We start from the raw sequence: 6,831 nt of genomic DNA, 5'->3' as shown, positions 1-6,831 counted from the left end.
CCTCACCCCACCCCTCCAGGCCGTGTAGCTGGCTCCCATGGCAGCCCTGCCCTCAGTTCAATGCCCTTTGCAAACATGTTGAGCAGAACAGACATCAGTGGTACTCCATTTTTTACCAGCCTGCAGGTAGACAGCCAGCTCTGAATCGTGTTTCTATGAGCATGATTATTGAAGTAGTTTTTCAGACGATAGACAGCCTGAAAGGTAGATGTAACTCCCTTCTGTGTTTAACTGAACAATTCACTCCTTCGTGTAACACAAACCCCGGGTTTAATTTCCTTTTTCAGCGTATTCTCGAAGACAAAGCATGTCACAGGAAGCTTGAATCATTCAGATGTGCAAATGTCCTCGATATGCCCATTCACTGAGGTCTCAGTACTGATTTCAACACAGTATTTAACACAATTGATGCAGCTGATTTTACCACTGTGCTGGTATGGAAGAGTTCAAGACATTATGATGAAAAATCATTCACCTGTGAAAATAATTCATAACTAGGTTTTGAAAGAAGTTTTTATTTGTTTGATTGATTGGTTGTTTTGGGTTTTGTTTTTGTGGGGGGGGGGGTTGTTGTTTGTTTTTTTGGGGGGGGTGTTTGTTTTGGGTGGTTTTTTTGTTTGTTTGTTTTTTGTTTTGTTTTGTTTTTTTGCGGGGGGTGGGGTTTACAGTCAGCTACAAATAAAACAAGCAGTGCCAGCAGAGTTGGTAGAAACCTAAAGGACAAAGTTATGAGAAATTCTGTCAGGACTGCCACTTTAGTGGATAACCAGTCTCTCAGATATGCTAAGCTGTGAAGGAAAAGGGTAGAAAATGTTCCATCAGTCATTTACCCCCAAGGCCTGGTTATTACCCTCACAATGCCAGACTTGACACACCAGCCTGTTTGACTGCCCCTCTCAGACACAGCCCTGGGCACACACTGTGCAGAGGGAAATGCCCCTTTCTCTCAGACACAGCCCTGGGCACACACTGTGCAGAGGGAAATGCCCCTTTCTCTCAGATAGCCCTGGGCACTCACTGTGCAGAGGGAAATGCCCCTTTCTCTCAGACACAGCCCTGGGCACTCACTGTGCAGAGGGAAATGCCCCTTTCTCTCAGACACAGCCCTGGGCACACACTGTGCAGAGGGAAATGCCCCTTTCCCTCAGACACAGCCCTGGGCACTCACTGTGCAGAGGGAAATGCCCCTTTCTCTCAGGGATAGCCCTGGGCACTCACTGTGCAGAGGGAAATGCCCCTTTCTCTCAGACACAGCCCTGGGCACACACTGTGCAGAGGGAAATGCCCTTTTCTCTCAGAGATAGCCCTGGGCACACACTGTGCAGAGGGAAATGCCCCTTTCTCTCAGAGATAGCCCTGGGCACTCACTGTGCAGAGGGAAATGCCCCTTTCTCTCAGACACAGCCCTGGGCACTCACTGTGCAGAGGGAAATGCCCCTTTCTCTCAGACACAGCCCTGGGCACACACTGTGCAGAGGGAAATGCCCCTTTCTCTCAGAGATAGCCCTGGGCACGCACGGTGCAGAGGGAAATGCCCCTTTCTCTCAGACACAGCCCTGGGCACGCACTGTGCAGAGGGAAATGCCCCTTTCTCTCAGACACAGCCCTGGGCACACACTGTGCAGAGGGAAATGCCCCTTTCTCTCAGACACAGCCCTGGGCACTCACTGTGCAGAGGGAAATGCCCCTTTCTCTCAGGGATAGCCCTGGGCACTCACTGTGCAGAGGGAAATGCCCCTTTCTCTCAGACACAGCCCTGGGCACGCACTGTGCAGAGGGAAATGCCCCTTTCTCTCAGACACAGCCCTGGGCACTCACTGTGCAGAGGGAAATGCCCCTTTCTCTCAGACACAGCCCTGGGCACGCACTGTGCAGAGGGAAATGCCCCTTTCTCTCAGACACAGCCCTGGGCACACACTGTGCAGAGGGAAATGCCCTTTTCTCTCAGAGATAGCCCTGGGCACTCACTGTGCAGAGGGAAATGCCCCTTTCTCTCAGACACAGCCCTGGGCACTCACTGTGCAGAGGGAAATGCCCCTTTCTCTCAGGGATAGCCCTGGGCACACACTGTGCAGAGGGAAATGCCCCTTTCTCTCAGACACAGCCCTGGGCACTCACTGTGCAGAGGGAAATGCCCCTTTCTCTCAGACACAGCCCTGGGCACTCACTGTGCAGAGGGAAATGCCCCTTTCTCTCAGACACAGCCCTGGGCACACACTGTGCAGAGGGAAATGCCCCTTTCTCTCAGACACAGCCCTGGGCACACACTGTGCAGAGGGAAATGCCCCTTTCTCTCAGGGATAGCCCTGGGCACACACTGTGCAGAGGGAAATGCCCCTTTCTCTCAGACACAGCCCTGGGCACTCACTGTGCAGAGGGAAATGCCCCTTTCTCTCAGACACAGCCCTGGGCACTCACTGTGCAGAGGGAAATGCCCCTTTCTCTCAGACACAGCCCTGGGCACTCACTGTGCAGTGGGAAATGCCCCTTTCTCTCAGACACAGCCCTGGGCACTCACTGTGCAGAGGGAAATGCCCCTTTCTCTCAGAGATAGCCCTGGGCACTCACTGTGCAGAGGGAAATGCCCCTTTCTCTCAGGGAAAGCCCTGGGCACTCACTGTGCAGAGGGAAATGCCCCTTTCTCTCAGACACAGCCCTGGGCACGCACTGTGCAGAGGGAAATGCCCCTTTCTCTCAGACACAGCCCTGGGCACTCACTGTGCAGTGGGAAATGCCCCTTTCTCTCAGACACAGCCCTGGGCACTCACTGTGCAGAGGGAAATGCCCCTTTCTCTCAGAGATAGCCCTGGGCACGCACTGTGCAGAGGGAAATGCCCCTTTCTCTCAGAGATAGCCCTGGGCACTCACTGTGCAGAGGGAAATGCCCCTTTCCCTTGCTCCCTTAGGAATACATTCCACAAGACAAACACAGCAGGGCTTATCCCAACCTATCTGATGTAACACTGTAAGAAATTACGAATAATGCACCTCACTTCCAAAGGAACAGAACTGGGGTGTTGTGAAAGTTCCTGGAAGAGCTCCTTCCTTTCCTTAAGCAAATTAACAACCTTTAGATGCCTAAGTCAGGTACAAGCCACCTCATCCTTAAACCCGAAGTTTCTAACTCAGTCAATGCGGTTTCCCAGACATTGCTGGGGGGACACTTGGGCTCTGTCCTGTTTAAATGGAGATGTATTTGCATTTTAAAACAAGAAAAAGACCCAACTGTAGGAGTATGTGAATAGCTGTACAGCTAGTTTGGGGCACAACAGCTGCAAGGTGAGGATTCCATCAGCTGCATTACCAGAGCAGCTTGAGAGGGCTCTGTGCCAGCTGGGGGACTTAGAGCTTGGTGCTGCCCCAGAGTTGTGCTATCACAAATGTCATGCACAAAGGCAAGCTGGCTTTTAATTTCTGATAAATAAGAAGTGGAATGAGCAGCTTTTTTGCCCCTGCCAATCAAGCTTTATGTGCCCTGCAATTACCATTGACAACAGATGGAAAATTGCAGTGACTAAACCCCAGAAGTTGGTGTTTTTCTACTAAATTAGTAGTTTAGTGGATTAAGGTAAAATATTTGCCTATTGCTGTATCACCCTGAAAATATGTAAAACACTGGGTTAGGGAACAATGCTGTGAGTAGCCAAGGAAAGACAGAACCTGGAACTAAACCTCTATTTGCAGGTACCAAAAGATCAGAGACACAAACAAAGCTCCTACACCGACAGAGGAGCTGCTCTGTTTTTCTAGAAGTACCGTGTGAGAATATGCAAAATAAAGTGCTAGTGAATAATTTCCACATGCAAATCCAGCCCAGGCTGAAGGGCTGACTTTGGATCTCCAGGAGCAGAGCTCTGTGCAATGCCCATCCCTCCAGGCCTTGGAGCCACACTGCCAGATTTGCCTCAGTTCCTGATGGAGGTGCTTTGTGCTTCCTTTCCTGGAAGCGTTTTTTTTTCCACCACAGAAGCTTAATAGGAAACTGGACTTTGGTATTCAATGGCTGAGGAATGGCTCTGTTTCCACCATAAAATGGAAGAGGGAGGTGGCATGGAAAACCTAAAGGAAATACTTAGACCTGGACTGCAGATCCTGCTGCCAGGAATAATTACAAAAGCAGAAGCAGATCCTGCCCTACACACTCCACTCCTTTCCTTCCACTGCAGCAGGAAAACAACCTAGCAAGGCCACAGCAATCCTGCTGCTGCCTTAAACCATGAAGTGCTTTTCCAGTGATAGTTTTCTGCGGGGAGACAAAAGCCACACAGTTCTGAGGACTGTGTTAAGTTCCATGTGCTTTGGTTTGACATCTCCTGCTGCCTTCAGAGGAAGGCATCCGATCCAAAGCCCTTCCTCAGCACACTGGCTGCCACCACATGCCATGGACAGCAAACATCCTCAGTTCCATAGCACCAGGATTAAGAGCAAGCACAGTTCAGAGAGCACCGCTCCATTTGCTTTGTAAACCTGATCCTTTCCAATATGTTGAAGCTGTCAATACTGCAAGTAACATGTCAATACTCCAATTAATACTCTCTCTGCCGCCTGTTCACCCCACTCTGGTAGGGCAGAGCAGAATCCATGGCTGTTACTTAAAACAAGGAGACTTGCAGAAGAAGCTGCCAGGAGCTGCAGCAGGACTGAGCAGCAGGAGCACAACTGCTGCCTTCAGAACAGAGGGAAAGAGGAAACCTCTTGGGTCAGGCTGGAGAGAGAACTGAGGCCACAGGAGCCAGAGGAAGCAACAAAGTGACATAGGCAATGCAAGTCTAAACCTATGAGCTCAGGGGTTTTCGTAATTCATATAATCACAAATTCTTCTGTCTTGCATGATTCTTAGCTGGATTTACAGGATCCAAGAGTGAAGTGTTGGGGAGGAGACAACCCAAGCTATAAATAACTGAAGAGAAAAGCAACAGGAGATTTCAAGGCTCTGCTGATTCAACAAGAAGGCATGAAATTCCTCTTTTTCACTATTTAAAGAGTTACTCTAAATAGAACTCTTAAAAGTGAGAATATTTGAATATTATTGTCAGCAGGATATGCTGACAACACTCACCCTCTCATTTAGTCCTTATAAAGTGTAGGAACAGGAATGTGCAAACCATAAATTGCAAAGGCAGCATCTGCAAGCCTTCATTCAAGGTTCCCAATTGCTCTGTGATTCAACCAGATGTGTGGCTCTTTTTATTTATTATTTGTGCATATTCAGGCAAACTGGCTGGTATTAACACATGCCTGGGGGATGGCCTTTTTCAGGGAGGTGTTGGTATATTTCTGTTTTGTTTTTAGGAGGTCAGTGGTTTGGAACCGGACTGAAACATTCCAAAGCCAGCATAAATATTTCTTTTCTTTCAGATTATCCTCAGGGAAAAATAACAGTCTGGCCATTGCAGCTTTAAGAGTTACAGCCTTACTCCTGCCAGTGCTTTCATCCCTGGCTTACACCAACACCAGTACAATTCCACAATCCTCCAGGTGCACTTCACCCCTCAAAAAGATCAGAGATTAATTTGGAGCTCCAAGATCAGAGGCAGATGTTGTTTGAGAGCATGTACACGTAATACAAGGAGGACAATCAGTGCTACAGAAATAGTCCTCAGAGCCTGTAGATTCATTTTCAAGAGTACAGTAATGCTCCAGGTCACTGGCTTTCTATCCAAAGATGGGCTGTGTTTTAACTCCACAGCCTGTGGTAAACACCTACACAACACTCCCTGGGAAAACACTGCAAGCACAAAACCAAAATGGAATGAACCCTGGTTTCAGTTCTCTCCTAAGCCAAAGAGATATACATTGTCATGAGAAGATGCACTAAATAGCCTAGACCTTCCAAAAGTACATATCCACCTCAAGAAAACAATATCCTAAAACATGAAAAATGGGACTCATTTACCCTGGGCAGGAAACATACACCTCTCTGGTGGAAGGTGTCCCTGCCCATGGCAAGGGGTTGGAACGAGATGATCTTTAGGGTTCGTTACAGCTCAAAGCAGTCTCTGATGCTGTGATTTTATTAACATTGCAGATGTAACCTTGAGGGACACTGAGCTCAGGGACCCTGGCACAGCTCTGACTCAGGCTACCTCCTTCCATTTCTGCTAAAAGGCTTTATTATGAGCACTGGGCTAATAAAATCCTTTTGAGTGATCTCAAAAAATCTCCTAATTTGTTATTAGGTCACTGTCTTGGCTTGAAAGACAGGTGTCTGCCAAGGAACCTCCCTTGGAATGGAGAACACGACCCCCCTCCCTCTGAATTATTATAACTTTGAATTTAAGGGGCTTTCAGGCAAAGATACGGGAAAAGGAATAACAGTTCTTTAGTAGTATGTACATGCACAACGAGGCAAACAAGCAACAACAATGGCAGCAGCAACAAACAAAAGATAGAATAAACCAGAAAACACAAGTGAAGTCTCTTCCCCCCTTGAAGCAATTCCTCTCTGGTGCAGTTCTGGTCACAGACACCAGGGGCGCTGCTGGCTCCCGGCCGGGCAGGGCAGGTGCAATGATTCCCCCACGCCTGCAGGGGGCGCTGTGGCGCGGGCTCGGGGAGCAGACGGTGATGGCGGCTTGAGGCAGACGGGAAGGGACGGAGGAGAGGCTTTGCTTCACAAACCCCGGGGCAGCCGATCCCTGTGCCCCTGCAGGACTCTCGGAAACAGCAAGCTGGAACGGCAGGAATCGGCAAAACCCCAGAAACTCCACAGCTGTAGCTGGAGCCATCCGGGCAGGCAGGGATTGCGTGGCTACAACAGAGCGAAAAACTTGAGGCAGAGGAAGAAAGGCGGAGAAGCTGGGCAGCAACAGGCCGGCTGGGAATAGGGCA

The 6,831-nt window shown here is 49.1% G+C and overlaps 1 long non-coding RNA gene across 2 annotated transcripts in view; it reads right to left on the bottom strand.

Annotated features, from left to right (window-relative positions):
- Positions 1 to 5,312: 5,312 nt before the first annotated feature.
- Positions 5,313 to 6,831, bottom strand: part of LOC120756658 (uncharacterized) — a 35,331-nt gene continuing 33,812 nt past the window's right edge. For both annotated transcript variants that reach the window (XR_005702199.2, XR_005702198.2), the window contains one exon: positions 5,313 to 6,751. This is a non-coding gene — a long non-coding RNA (uncharacterized LOC120756658). The remainder of the gene's footprint in view (positions 6,752 to 6,831) is intronic.

This window comes from Hirundo rustica, chromosome 9, assembly GCF_015227805.2.
Source record: "Hirundo rustica isolate bHirRus1 chromosome 9, bHirRus1.pri.v3, whole genome shotgun sequence".
NCBI classification, from domain to species: domain Eukaryota; kingdom Metazoa; phylum Chordata; class Aves; order Passeriformes; family Hirundinidae; genus Hirundo; species Hirundo rustica.
This window is presented reverse-complemented; position numbering and strand designations above follow the sequence as displayed.